Source organism: Littorina saxatilis, linkage group LG15 (genome assembly GCF_037325665.1).
Source record: "Littorina saxatilis isolate snail1 linkage group LG15, US_GU_Lsax_2.0, whole genome shotgun sequence".
NCBI lineage: Eukaryota > Metazoa > Mollusca > Gastropoda > Littorinimorpha > Littorinidae > Littorina > Littorina saxatilis.
The window spans coordinates 14866731-14880099 of NC_090259.1; the positions used below are offsets into that span (position 1 = coordinate 14866731).

The following is a 13369-nucleotide window of genomic DNA, read 5'->3' on the forward strand; positions in this document are numbered from 1 at the left end:
CCATGAAAAACCGATACGTGTTGAATTACTATAATTGAGTTACTGTTATTTTTACAGAAAAAAGCTGTGACTTCAACTGAAGATGAATACAAGAGAATGCACGTGCAAGGTCCCCCTGGTTCAGGCCGGACAACGATGCTCATTTTTAAAGCTATGAGGTTTTTGAGGAAAGGCGCTGGCGGTGCAGCATCACGTCTAAGTAATGTGGTGGTCCTGGATATGTACAGAGGATTGAAAGGTAGGCCCATTGGCATTCACATCAAAAACGCTATCCGGGATGCTGATGAGAAGACATTTGATGGTAGAGTTCACCACCTTCCTATTGATGTCCTCGACAACCAAGAGTCGTTTGTCCAGCAGGTAAAAGGTCTGTTAGCAGGTCACAATCTAGAGTTGAAGGATGTGCTCTTCATCATTGACGAGATGCTCCCGCTGTCGTATTGGCCTGACATCTTGAAAGCATTCAAGAATGAATTCAAAGACAGTCAGGTTTGGTGCGCTGATGGCCTAGTATCCCACGAGTTGGATAAAGCTTCCAAATTCAAGCTTTTGAAACTGGAACACATCTACCGTTTGCCAGGCTCTGTGCAGAAGGTTCTGTACCACGCGGACTGGGATGAGAAGAGAAAACAGCAATACCTTTCTGACGTAAAGCGAGATGCTGCATCGTCTGCCTCGACACAGCAAGCTGCCCAACTTAAGAAAACCAGAGCATCAGGTGAAACCCCACAGAGTAGAGAACAACCCGGACAGAGCTCGCCTGGTCCAACGCCAAGACTCAACGTGTGCACACACGGCCCAACTGCAGTGTGCATCAAGCACCAACAACATGATCCAAACCAGGCACTTTTGAATTGTGTACAATGTGCTGAAGAGCTTAAAGATGTGCTCATAGATAAAATGAAATTAGTTGAGAGTGGGACTCATTCTTCGCCCAAGACATCTGTTGTGGAAGAAAAAGCGCAGGCTGCAACGTTGCAAGCGAAGCCAGATGAAGAGCACGGGCAGGCTGCTTCCTCAGACATGGAAGTAGATGAAGAAGACAATCCCGGTGCAGTTGCAGGGCCATCTTTGTTTCTCCCATGCAGCATCGTTATTGTTTTCAGTATTCCATCAAACCTCTACCAAGGTAAGGGTCATGTCGAAATCAACAAAGAGGAATATGAACACTTCGTTGAAAAACTCAACAACAGTCAATTCATTTCAACCCTGAGAAAAGCCTTGCCAGTACAACTTTTCCCCAGAACCACGGGACAAAATCAAGACCCTGAAAGCAAGGATAGTTGGGATACAGTTCTTTTGTCATGGGTTGACATATTTCAAGGTCTTGAGAGAGACGTTGTCATTTTTCTTCCTGGGGAGACAGCGATTGAGACGGAAGAATTGGCTGGCAGTTCTCTGCAAGTTCCCGAAATGTCTACCATGAACATAAACGATCCACCTTCTCCTAGAAGAGAAAAGAGAAGTCCCCAAAAACATGCCGCAAGCCCAGCCACGTCCCCTAGGTCTATGTCACCAGTTACTTGTTCGCAGGATCCCTCTCAACTCTCAACGTCAACAGAAAACAAGCCTGCTAAAAAACCGGCAGCACCAAGCATTCCTAAGCGAAGGATACCCGAACCAGGTCTCGCGTTAGGAACAGGTCAACAACCTGTTAGCAGTCGTAGCAGACGAGCAGTTGGTACTTCATCACAAGACACCAAAGATGTTGCTGCTGCCGCCACTGAGAAAGGAATGAGTAGCTACTACTGGCGAGTAAGAGACATCCAGCGCTACACTGATTGGGACAAAACCAGTCTGATGTTTGCAGCCACCCGCTGTACGTCACAGCTGATTATGCTTGTACCCTGAGCATTCTTCTCCTCCTGTCACATTTTGATAGTATGGTACACTCAGAGAGAATACTCATGTGCCATAATTATGTTGTTTTGCTTTGCTATGAATGGCAAATGTATGCTTGTAAACAGCATTGCGCTGTGCTAGAATTATAGTGCGTTTACTGCTGTATATTATAAAACAGTGCTAACGGTGGAGCATTCCATTATGCCATTAATCGAGTTTGCTTTCTGGATACAATTGTGCTCAAAGGCAGCTTTGTGATGTGCAGCTATATACATGTATTGTGATGCTCCACTGTGCTAGTTTGAAGCATTGTGATGTGTCAAATATTGTGATGTGTCAAATGTTAATTGAATTTGCTTTGATGTAAATACCAGAACTGTTCTTAATATATATGGTTGTGATGTGTTGTGTATTATATTTACTGTATGTAAGTAATAGAGCTAAGCTAGCGGACAGGTGTTCCATGCTATGTATTTGTTATGCTTAAATGAAGAAGCTGTTCCAGCTGTCATAAACACATTTTGCAAGCTTGATGTTTCCCTGGAATGAAATCTAGTGATGCTACATAATGCTCAAATATCTGGATATGTTACAACCTGAACGACAATTGTGCCATGGAAAATAGATTCTGCATTTGATCGTGGGAGTGATGTGTAAGCATACAGTTTTAATGCGATAATGTTGTCTCTGGTTTTTTGTTTTATGTATGTGCACCTCACACTGTTATTTGCTATACGAACAGTACTTGTGCACAAGAAAATTACACATCATAAATGATTATATGTTTTTGAATACGACACTCATCGTAATCCTTTAACAATGGTGAAAATAATCACAAACAATATTAAAAGCAGCAACTTCGTGATTTGACTAGCTTCTATTAAAAAACAAAAACACAAAAAACCGGCAGCATTATTACCAACGTAATGTGCTTTTAGAGAAAAAATAAATTACAAAAGTGTTATAAATGGAGTGTACAGTCTACATACATGAAGCAGCAAAGTATGGTTCTTTATTTTGTGTTTATGATATTCGAGATATTTTATTAATCAACAAATTGTATATCCTATGGATCTTTTGTAGCAATTAAATCATAACGGACAGTAACTGTTAACACATATGACTATTGTATATACATTGCTTACAATGATATTGAGATTTGTCTTGTTGCATGTTGTTAAAAAGACTTATGAAGCTCAGTTACCAGTACGACCTGCATTGGTGTGTGTGTTTGTGTGTGACTGTGTGTGTGTGTGTGTGTGTGTGTGTTATTGTATTGATTAATGAATTGATGAACCTTATGACATATTGGATGGATGAATTGATTAATGCTTTGTTCAATTAGAACCTAATTTAATATTATGCATCAGAAGAAAAAATATTCAGGCCTGTCACTGTCCACTTGTTGGTGTTTTTTTGTAGAGTCAAACACATTTTCCAATGCAAATAGATATGTGTTATCATGTGAAATTGACTGACGCTGATGTACAGCGAACCATGTATGTCTACACATTATACCATCTCATAGCTTTTGCTCAATGGATTTGTAACATGATTATATTGCATTTTTGGAATGTACCGAACCAGAAGTCTATTATTTAGAAGTATTTATCTACTATTACCAGCAGTCGACACGCGGTGACACATTGAGGATACCCTGTACTAAAAATAGAATACAGGATTATGGGAAAGCTGTTCAAGGGCACTCACGCACTATATTGAAATTTCAATACACGACTCAAAACCTTTGGAATAAATAAGAAAGAAGAATATAGAGTTCAGAAAAGAAGAACAAAAAAGTTGACAAATCATGTTTTACAAAAGTATTTGGGGACTTGAACCCGAGACCGCCGGAATTGGAGGCAAACGTCTTACCTACCCGCCACAAGACCGCTTACCCTATAGGCGTGAAAACTAAGACTTGAACTGCCAACATAAATAACTGCCACGTGCACGGGTCAGTTTTGGAATCGAGTATTTGTTGACTCGTCGTTTTCCTCGTTCGTATAAAGTGTGTTTTGTACGTTTTCTTGATATCATCATTACATGTAGTCGCGGTGTTGCCTATAAGGCAATCAGTTTTCACCAAATGCGATGTTACTAAACAAAATAAAAAATTAATGGGTAATTCGTCCGCGGCTGGGGATATTGTCCCGCTGGAAGTACTCAATATATATGCAACTTATTTTTTATTATTTCAATTCATTTCATAATCCAAAACGTTTGGAATGAAGCAAAAGAATAAAATACAAGAATAACGAGTTCAGAAAAAAATAAAAATAAAACTGCCGCCGAAGCCAATCGAACCCGGGACCACAAAAGTAAGGACTAATGCATGATCGAGCGCGTTACCAACTGAGCTATTATGTCGCACTGTAGGCGAGGGAGATTTTAACTTCAAAATATTACACTTGAGTTCTTGAGCGTTGCGACGACTGACTCGAGTTTCCGAGTCTCTCCGTTTGTATTTGTGTACTGTTCTCTATATCTCACTGTCCGGGGCTAATTCTGTTCATAACTGACCCTACGCTCCCGGTGTAACACGAGAAAATTACTCCCACGAGATTTTTACTCCGGAGTAAAAATTGCGTACGAAAGTTTTACACCCTTTACGAAAAAATGACTCCCCCATAACCCGAGAAAATTACTCCCACGACAAATAGATAACGAATAAATTACTCCACCACGACAGGAGTATTCTCGAGTAAAAATGACGTACGAAACTTTTACTCCCCTGTCCCCTGTCAGTCCTGGTGGTGTAAGGAATGGAGGGAATGTTAGCGCGATATTTTGTTTGCGCGAGATCCCATATGGGCGTTATCCCATTTTGACCCCAATCCCATTTTGGGCCCATTTCACAAAGCCAAGCGTCATTTTACTATCGTGTCATATCGCTAGCGGGACATCCCATTTTGGCGCCATTCCGTTACGCCCCCATTCCATTTCACCCCCATCCCATTTTCGCGTCATTTTTCAAGCCAAGCGTAATTTTACCTCCGTGTCATGAATCACTAGCTCCACTTCCCATTGTTGCGCAATCCCGTTTCGCCGCTATCCCATTTCGCCCCATCCCACTTTCGCGACATTTCACAAGGCAAGCGTCATTTAACTACCGTGTCATACCACTAGCGCCACATTCCATTTTGGCGCCATGCCGTTTTGCCGCCATCCCATTTCGCCGCCATCCCTAATTCGCGACATTTCGGATTGCGGCAAAATGGGATGTCGCGCAAACGGAATGTCTCTCCAGTTGAATGACACAATATAGTAAAGTGAGGCTTGGTAAGTAGAATTAATGAAACGAAAATGGGATTGTGGCCAAATGGGATGGTGTCAAAATGGGATGTCGCGCTATTGTATTGTTATGACACAGTAGTAAAATGACGCTTGGCTTGTGAAATATCGCAAAAATGGGATGGTGGCAAAATGGGACGGCGGCAAAACGAGATGGCACCAAAATGGGATATATCGCGCTTGTGGTATGACACGATAGTAAAATAACGCTTGGCTTGTGATCCCAAGAGTATCCGAACGTTCACCGCGAAATATAAACGCATTATCCTTTTGAAATTAAAGTACATGAATATTTGTTTTATTATTTGTTGGTTGTTACTCATATTTGTGTAAGGATTGAACTTGATCTCTTATATGATTTCGTGAATTGAGCAAGTAGTGTTTGACTTAAAGTGTGTGCTTATGCTTTAGTACATAAACACACATGCAAACTATTAATTATGTGTTGTAGAATGAATTATGTAATATAATAGGATAGTGCATTGTACAGTCACCATGTATTGATAAAAATGCATTTTATTAACTTTTATATGCTCTCTCATGTACAGTTTTATAGCAGTGTTTTGTAATGCAATCTTATACCCCATGAATGTTCTGTTTAATAACAACTCTTTCGTGAGGATATTTTTTGCTACTCTTAAATTCACATTGTAAAGCACTGACAGGCAGAACATTTGCTCTGGAATTATGTGATAATGTATATGCTGAACATTTTATTGTTGACTTTTTATAATGAATGAACAGATTTGTCAGGTTTTGCATCTCAGTGTCTAGTATCATCTAGTTTTGCTTTAAATTATCATTTGAATTTGTTTAATCAAACTTCAATGCAGTTTCAGATTCCGTTTTGAGTACATTCTTATCCAGAAGTTGCTTGAGCATGCAATATCTGGTTAATCTGGATTTAAAGGCACAGTCAGCCTCCCGTAAACCATCACAGACACTGTCAGGCTTTTACACACAATACAAACACCCTTTCATTTAAACACTCACCACTTGAGAACATCCTAGATGCCCTCTGTAAAGAGCGAGCAATATTCAAATAATTTATTTTTGCGTGGTTTATCTTACCCCTTAGCCATCGTGAACCCGTGTGATCCAGTTTCCTTTTTTTCACAATGTAGTCGTCAGTTTGTGATTTCAATGCGACTCACTGTAAGGATATCTGCACTAACACGTTATTGTGTACCTCTGAATCTAAAACGCAACAAACGGCTGCAAGTCACACGAACTAGAGCGGTGGCGGTTGACCGTTTAGAGGAACTGGCGCTATGCAGAACCGTCGTCTGCTACGAGAAAGACGTTTTGCATGACACGTTTCCGGGCTTTTCTTTTTTCAAACTTTCAAAACTTCGAATTTTACTGATCTTGTCTTGATGAAAAAATAAATATTTTATGATTTAAGAATGTTTGTGTAACAAGCTGTCAATTTATTATTTAGATTTTAAAAGTTAGTTCTAGCGCCAAAACGAGGCGTCCGATTGTGATACTGAACAATCCGGCTGGCCACGCAAAAATTAATTCTTTGAACATTGCTCGCTCTTTACGTAGGGCACCTAAGATGTTTTCAAGCGGTGAGTGTTTAAACGAAAGGGTGTTTGTACTGTGTGTAAAAGCCTGACAGTATCTGTGATGGTTTACGGGAGGCTTAGTGTGCCTTTAAGCTCACATCCAATGTCTTAACAATATTACATCACTGTGATTCTCCATGCAGTTTTATTAGATGATTGTAGTTGTATGATTCCATGGGAGTATTGTTGTGGTTGTCATGTCTATTGTATACACAGCACCTAGATGATAAGAACTGATTTAAGTTTTTCATGTATCGTTGTGTTTTTAATCTTGTGTTATTGAACGTGTTTGCAGTTTACGTTTTTCTTTCAAAATGATATGAACCACAAATGGTTGTTGTTATTTATAAAAGTTATCAATGTCGCTATCTAAAAAAACCAAAACTATGTGGACAGTTATTAACTTTTGAATGTGTTTATTAATTCAGATATGTGTTTTATTTTCCTTTCACCCTGCTGTTATTATTCGTATGTATATTCTTTAAACAAAAAAGTATATTAAAAAGCATTTTATGCACTAGAGATAACTCTCTTTTGAAAATTAGAAGCACCAAAGATGTGTCTTGCATGTATAGTGTACTGAGAGCAATCTTTGACATTTTTCGATGGATAATTTGTTATTTATTAACATGATTTGTATGTTACTTTTAAATGACCATAACATGTACAGGCGCAAATCTCTACTTACAGTTTAGTTATTCTGAAGGTTAGTAGACGACTTGATACCCCCCGCGGGTTAGGAGGAAGAATTTACCCGATGCTCCCCAGCATGTCGTAAGAGGCGACTAACGGATTCTGTTTCTCCTTTTACCCTTGTTAAGTGTTTCTTGTATAGAATATAGTCAATGTTTGTAAAGATTTTAGTCAAGCAGTATGTAAGAAATGTTAAGTCCTTTGTACTGGAAACGTGCATTCTCCCAGTGAGGTCATATATTGTACTACGTTGCAAGCCCCCAGAGCAATGTTTTGATTAGTGCTTTTGTGAACAAGAAACAATTGACAAGTGGCTCTATCCCATCTCCCCCGTTTCCCCGTCGCGATATAACCTTCGAGGTTGAAAACGACGTTAAACACCAAATAAAGAAAGAAAGAAAGACGACTTGATGTGTTGTACATTGATGTTTAAAAAATAATTTTTATAGAATGGGATTGATGATATTTAAATGGACGCTATTTATACCATATTGTAAGTCTGTGATCTCTAAGTTTAATGTGATTGACAACCTTTAGATTAAATTATGTGTTTAATATCCATACATTTGACATACGTCTAACAGAAATCTATTGGCTCAAGGGAGATAATCGGGTTGTTTTGTGAAATTTATAATTATGTCACTGTGATAACCGCTTACAGAAAGGATAAAATAAGCTTGTTTACAGTACGAGTGCATGAATGTATACACATATGCTGTAATGGACGCTGATAATTGTTTTCATTCATGGAAATTTAAGTTAATAATCTTGCAACTGCTGGACACATTCCACGATTGACGTTCACTCACTTGTGTTTGTTGAGTTTTTAAAAGGTTTTGTGTCAAAAGTACCAGCACAGCTATGCGGGCAGGCTTACAGTGTTTAGTACGGCAGAGTTTATTTGGTTTTTGTTGTTGTACCATTTGTAAGCTTGTATTCATCGCCGAGTACTAAAAGCAACACTGTGCAAATGACTTTCGATGTGAATTTCCATGACGAAACTAAATATGCATACAGTCATGTACTATCGAGTTTTGAATTTTAGTGCGTGGCCTGCATTTCTTCTTGAGTTTGTTCTATTTTCGCAAATGCTTGAAACATTCCAGTGAACATTGCTTAATTTTTGTTTGCTGTGTTTTGCCGAAGTTGAGAGTAAAACATTCAAGCACGCGTAGCTAAACTGACTTTTTCATGCGCGTTTTTTAACACTTTTTTTCTTCTTCTGTGATGCCTTTTCTAAGCATATACTCTTCACACAATGTTATGAAAGTGATGAAGTAGGGATGGGGAGATAGATCAGTAGTTAGCGGCAACGTCTTGAATTTGAAACCAATTCAATCGCTATCGGCAAGGAATTTATCTCTCAGAGTCAACTTTGTATGCAGGCTTTCCTCGATGACCAACGCCACCCACCCCAAACCCCCCCTCCCCCCACCTCCCCATCACCACCTCCCAGTGCACGTATGCGCATAATTATGATCCCAAGCTCACAGCGAAAGTCTCAGGGGTTTGAAACATGAGTACACTATTGCAGGAAAAATAGTAGTGCCGTACTGTATGGCAGCTCGATTTCCCCAGAGAGAAAGCAACACAAAATTTGTCCATGAAGGTAACCTCACAGGACTATGTGAGTGATACCTGATCCTTATCCTTAAGTGCTCTGTGAATGTCTTTTGATGCTCGTGGTAAATTTGCGTATGTGCATTGCAGATTTCAAAATTAATGACTCAAGCTTTACAGGTTGGTATGATAACAGACGGGCGCAGTGGCGCGGTGGTAAGACGTCGGCCTCCTAATCGGGAGGTCGTGAGTTCGAATCCCGGTAGCTGCCCCCTGGTGGGTTAAGAGTGGAGATTTGTCCGATCTCCCAGGTCAACTTATGTGCAGACCTGCTCGTGACTTAACCATCTTCGTGTATACACGCAAGCACAAGACCAAGTGCGCACGGAAAAGATCCTGTAATCCATGTCAAAGTTCGGTGGGTTATAGAAACACGAAAATACCCAGCATGCCTCCCCCGAAATCGGAGTATGCTGCCTGAATGGCGGGGTAAAAACGGTCATACACGTAACAATCTACTAGTGCTATGAGTGAAAGTGGGAGTCTAAGCCCATGAACGAAGAAGAAGAAGAAGAAGAAGCAGGTATGATAACAGATATTGTTTTCATCGCAGTTTGTAGCAAATGCGTGACATATTTCAGTATGAACCTTTACTGACTTTGGGGTCGAAGACTCCTTTAACTATGCTGACTTGTGTACAGTGTTTCTAAGCCCCGTTTTTGTTTTCTTTTGCGGTGCCATTATCTGATTTTGTATTCACCATTATTCTGAGCAAGTATAGTACAGTATGTTATCTGTGGACCACTTCTGATGTGATTATCAGTGAAAAATGTGTGTATGCACAATTCATTGTTAAAGAGAAGTGACTTGATTGTAATCTTTGTAGCCTGAATGTAAATGCAGCTTCAAATAATGTATTGATTGATTAATTAATTGATGTATTTATTTATTCCATTACTTGTTATTCATTTGTACATATATATATATATATATATATATATATATATATATATATGCATGTATGTTTATTTTTCCATTCATTTTGTGTGTGTGTTATGTACGTACCTTTCAAAGTTTAAACTGTATAAAATGAAGTGCACATATTAAATTGTCTTATACTATCTAAAAAAAAACCCACTTGTCAGCTTTTCAAATTAAATTTGTAAGGAACATTTCTTTTTTGTATTTTGCTGTTAACATTAATTTCCACTTTAAAATTATGTGAATGAGAGATGGTTATCTTTTTTTTAATGGATAGCAAACATTTTTAGTTTTAGAAAAACGATTGACAGTTATTGATTTAAACAAGATTTTATTAAGGAAATACAGGGTGGCATGTATATGCGATATAAACATTTGTGACCACACAACAAGCTAAGCTTATATTAAGTGTGGTTATAAATATGTACATCTAGATAGGAAATGTTATTTCACGTTATGTCAAGGTCAGAGAATCGCTTATACCCTTATTAAAAATGTAAGACAGACAAGATACAATTTTTACAAAAAAAGAGAAAAAATTACAGCAAAAGATTCAGAGGATGTGACAGAGGACGGGAAGGGATTTAACTTTATTTTTCAGCAATATCGGGGAGATATAAGTCGGTAAGGTGGGTATACAGGGGGGTCAGAGAGACGATGACTGTCACAGACTTGCCAATTCAATGTTCCTGCAGCAGCAATAATTTCATCCAAAATGTTGTCCGAACTAATTAAGCTGAGATTAGTCATGTGAATACACAGAACAACATTTAAGAAAGATTCACTCAAACTTGACCTTCAGTAAAAGCGTAAAACAACATGACCTGCCAATAATCAAATACTGGATCATTAACATGGTGACCACATGGTAATCAAAATCTATCACTTTAACCTTATAAAACTATGTAGCTTTTTGAATATTTCAATGTTTTCGGTAAAACGTAGGTTTGGCAGACCAAACAATAAACATTGCACATGTTGATGATCATTCGGTAATGTTCAACATCTTCATTACGATATCCGCACTGACAAGTCGGGTTATCACTTAAAGTGGCGTTTCATCATAACATCATTTAAATCGCTCATTTCTGATCTTAATCTGCAGTGTATAATTCCGTCTTTTCTCTTACCATAATATTGACAGTTAATGAATGAAATGGGTTTACAATATGACTAAGTGTTCTTTTTTGTTGGGCAGCTAATTACTCAGATGTATGCCTCTTTAAACACAAATTCATGTATACACTTAATATTTAACTCAGCAATACGGCCGTTTCATGTATAGATGGTGTACTGACAAAACATTTACATTGTGTTCACGCCATGAGCATGGTGTTCCGTGTTAGCTTCAAATGAGCAACGCCCCGCCCCGCTTTAGCATGCTTATTTCACAGCACATTTCCCTTCATGGCGGACGACTATATTCATTGCAACTTTATTATTGTTTACTTCACTTCAATAGAGCTGATGACGGAAGTAAAGTGCAGTACGTGTTACCATATTTAATGATAATGTGTTGATCTGAGCGTTATCTTTTCTGAAATCGTTTTTTTTTTTCTCCTTATACATTCCACTTATAAGATCAGATCATTGTAACTAAGTGATATTATCCAATTTGGGAAACATGTTTTCTGTGTCCCGCAGTGGGGCACTGCGGTTATGAAATTAAAAGCCCCTCCTGTTTTTGGAACCGCAGGAGCTTTCTAGTTTGCTGTTAGGTAGATTTTTGGTTCCTCTTTCCTGTCATGCTCTCTTTTTCTTCATGAATTCTTTTCTTTTTTCTGCCTTCTTGCTCATTCACCTGTATTTTTTCCAAAAATCTCTTCTCTTGCCGCTTGTCTTGCGATTCATGTATAGTTTAATCTGTTAGTGTTCTGATGTAAGTCCAGCAGTAGATAGGTTAAGCCTATTTTAACATACTGGAAACTGGTAATCTTCCAGTAGGTATTAATTTAGTTTTACTAAAGCCTGCTGGGACACAAGTAATGGGTTAGTGCATTTGTAAACAGGAATCGCTTGACAAGTGGCCCCCTTCATCCCCCCCTTCCTCGTCCTGATATGGCTCTGCGTAGTCGGCTGGACGTTAAGCAACAAATAAACAAACAAACAAACAAATGTTTTCTGTGAAAATAATTTGTCGTTGGGAAGAATGTGTAATATGTGTGTTTGCGTGTCTACGCACAACGTGTCTTTAAAACTGCAATACCAATTTTCTGTATTCTTCATCTAGGGTAGTCTGATAGTTTTCTGTCAAAATAGACGAGGGAATTAATTGAGGCCTGGGGTAGTCGAAGCACCACAGTTCAAGATTTAGTGCATTTAGGGGTAATCATATGTTCTCTGTGGTTAAAGGTAACTCTTAACTTGGACGGAACACAGTTTTAGAAATGTATTATCACTTTTTTCATGTGTGAAGGTGTGTAGGCCTATTGATGTATGCGTTTCATGCTTAACAGTTACAATAGTGGGCAATACGTTGTGGTCGAACTTCCCAGAAATGTAGCCGTGTTTTGTGGTTTATTTTGTTACTCTATTCGTCTTCGTCGGGTGTGTTTATTTGACTGTTGATTTGTTAACATATCTACTGAAGAATCTGAGTAATTTCTTTAGTGGCCATTTTATGACAAAAGTGTGATAGCTTATCCCATACTGAAAGAGTCATTATCTTAGAAATTACCACGATAAGCCCTAATGTCTTTATTATGTCTGGCCCTAGCATTCCTTGAACTAACAGAACAATATACTGTAACAAAACATGTCTTATTACTTTACCAGGAGTACATTCTTTTCTTGAAGGTATAATACCAAAGAAACAAGGGCCCTCAGATCGCTTCCAAAGTTATACCATAATATTACCGCGCAGGAGGACTGCCATCGCTTCGCAAAAACAAGTGGTTTGGAAACTTAATTGAATATTGTAAAATACGCAATGAAAGAGCACTCTCTTTGTTTACGCGATGCTGGTTACAACGATGGCGCGACTCCATTAGGGGAATAACGATCGCCGCCACCAGGCGGCGCCTGAGGACTACTTTTTATCTCCAGCACCGGAGAGAAACAGAAATTTGAAGCTAATTAAAGTTGCTCACTGCACTTTGATTATATGACCATACTTGTGGTAAGGTTTTGAGCAAACCGTGTCGTGTGCGTCTAGATATGGATTCTCAGATTCTTGATTTGTCAAACTCGCCAGAAACCCCCCTAAAATGTCCGAATAAAAGTATGCCTTTAAGCAATTCAGTTTAAAAGACAAGTTGAATATTGCCAGATTCAATATGGTTAGAACGGTATAAACCTTAATCGAGTAAGTTGAGAACTAAGTAACTTAAGACATTCTGAGTATACATTTTCTGTGCTGTGATATATAATTGTACTCTTTTTGATAATATGCAACAATAGCAGCTGAATAAAGTATGTATTACACGAAA

General features: G+C 38.6%; 1 long non-coding RNA gene across 1 annotated transcript in view; it reads left to right on the plus strand.

Annotated features, from left to right (window-relative positions):
- The window catches only part of LOC138948655 (uncharacterized), a 163877-nt gene extending 150508 nt beyond the window's left edge, over positions 1–13369 (plus strand). Inside the window, exon 2 of the long non-coding RNA XR_011450052.1 lies at positions 7761–13369. This is a non-coding gene — a long non-coding RNA (uncharacterized lncRNA). The remainder of the gene's footprint in view (positions 1–7760) is intronic.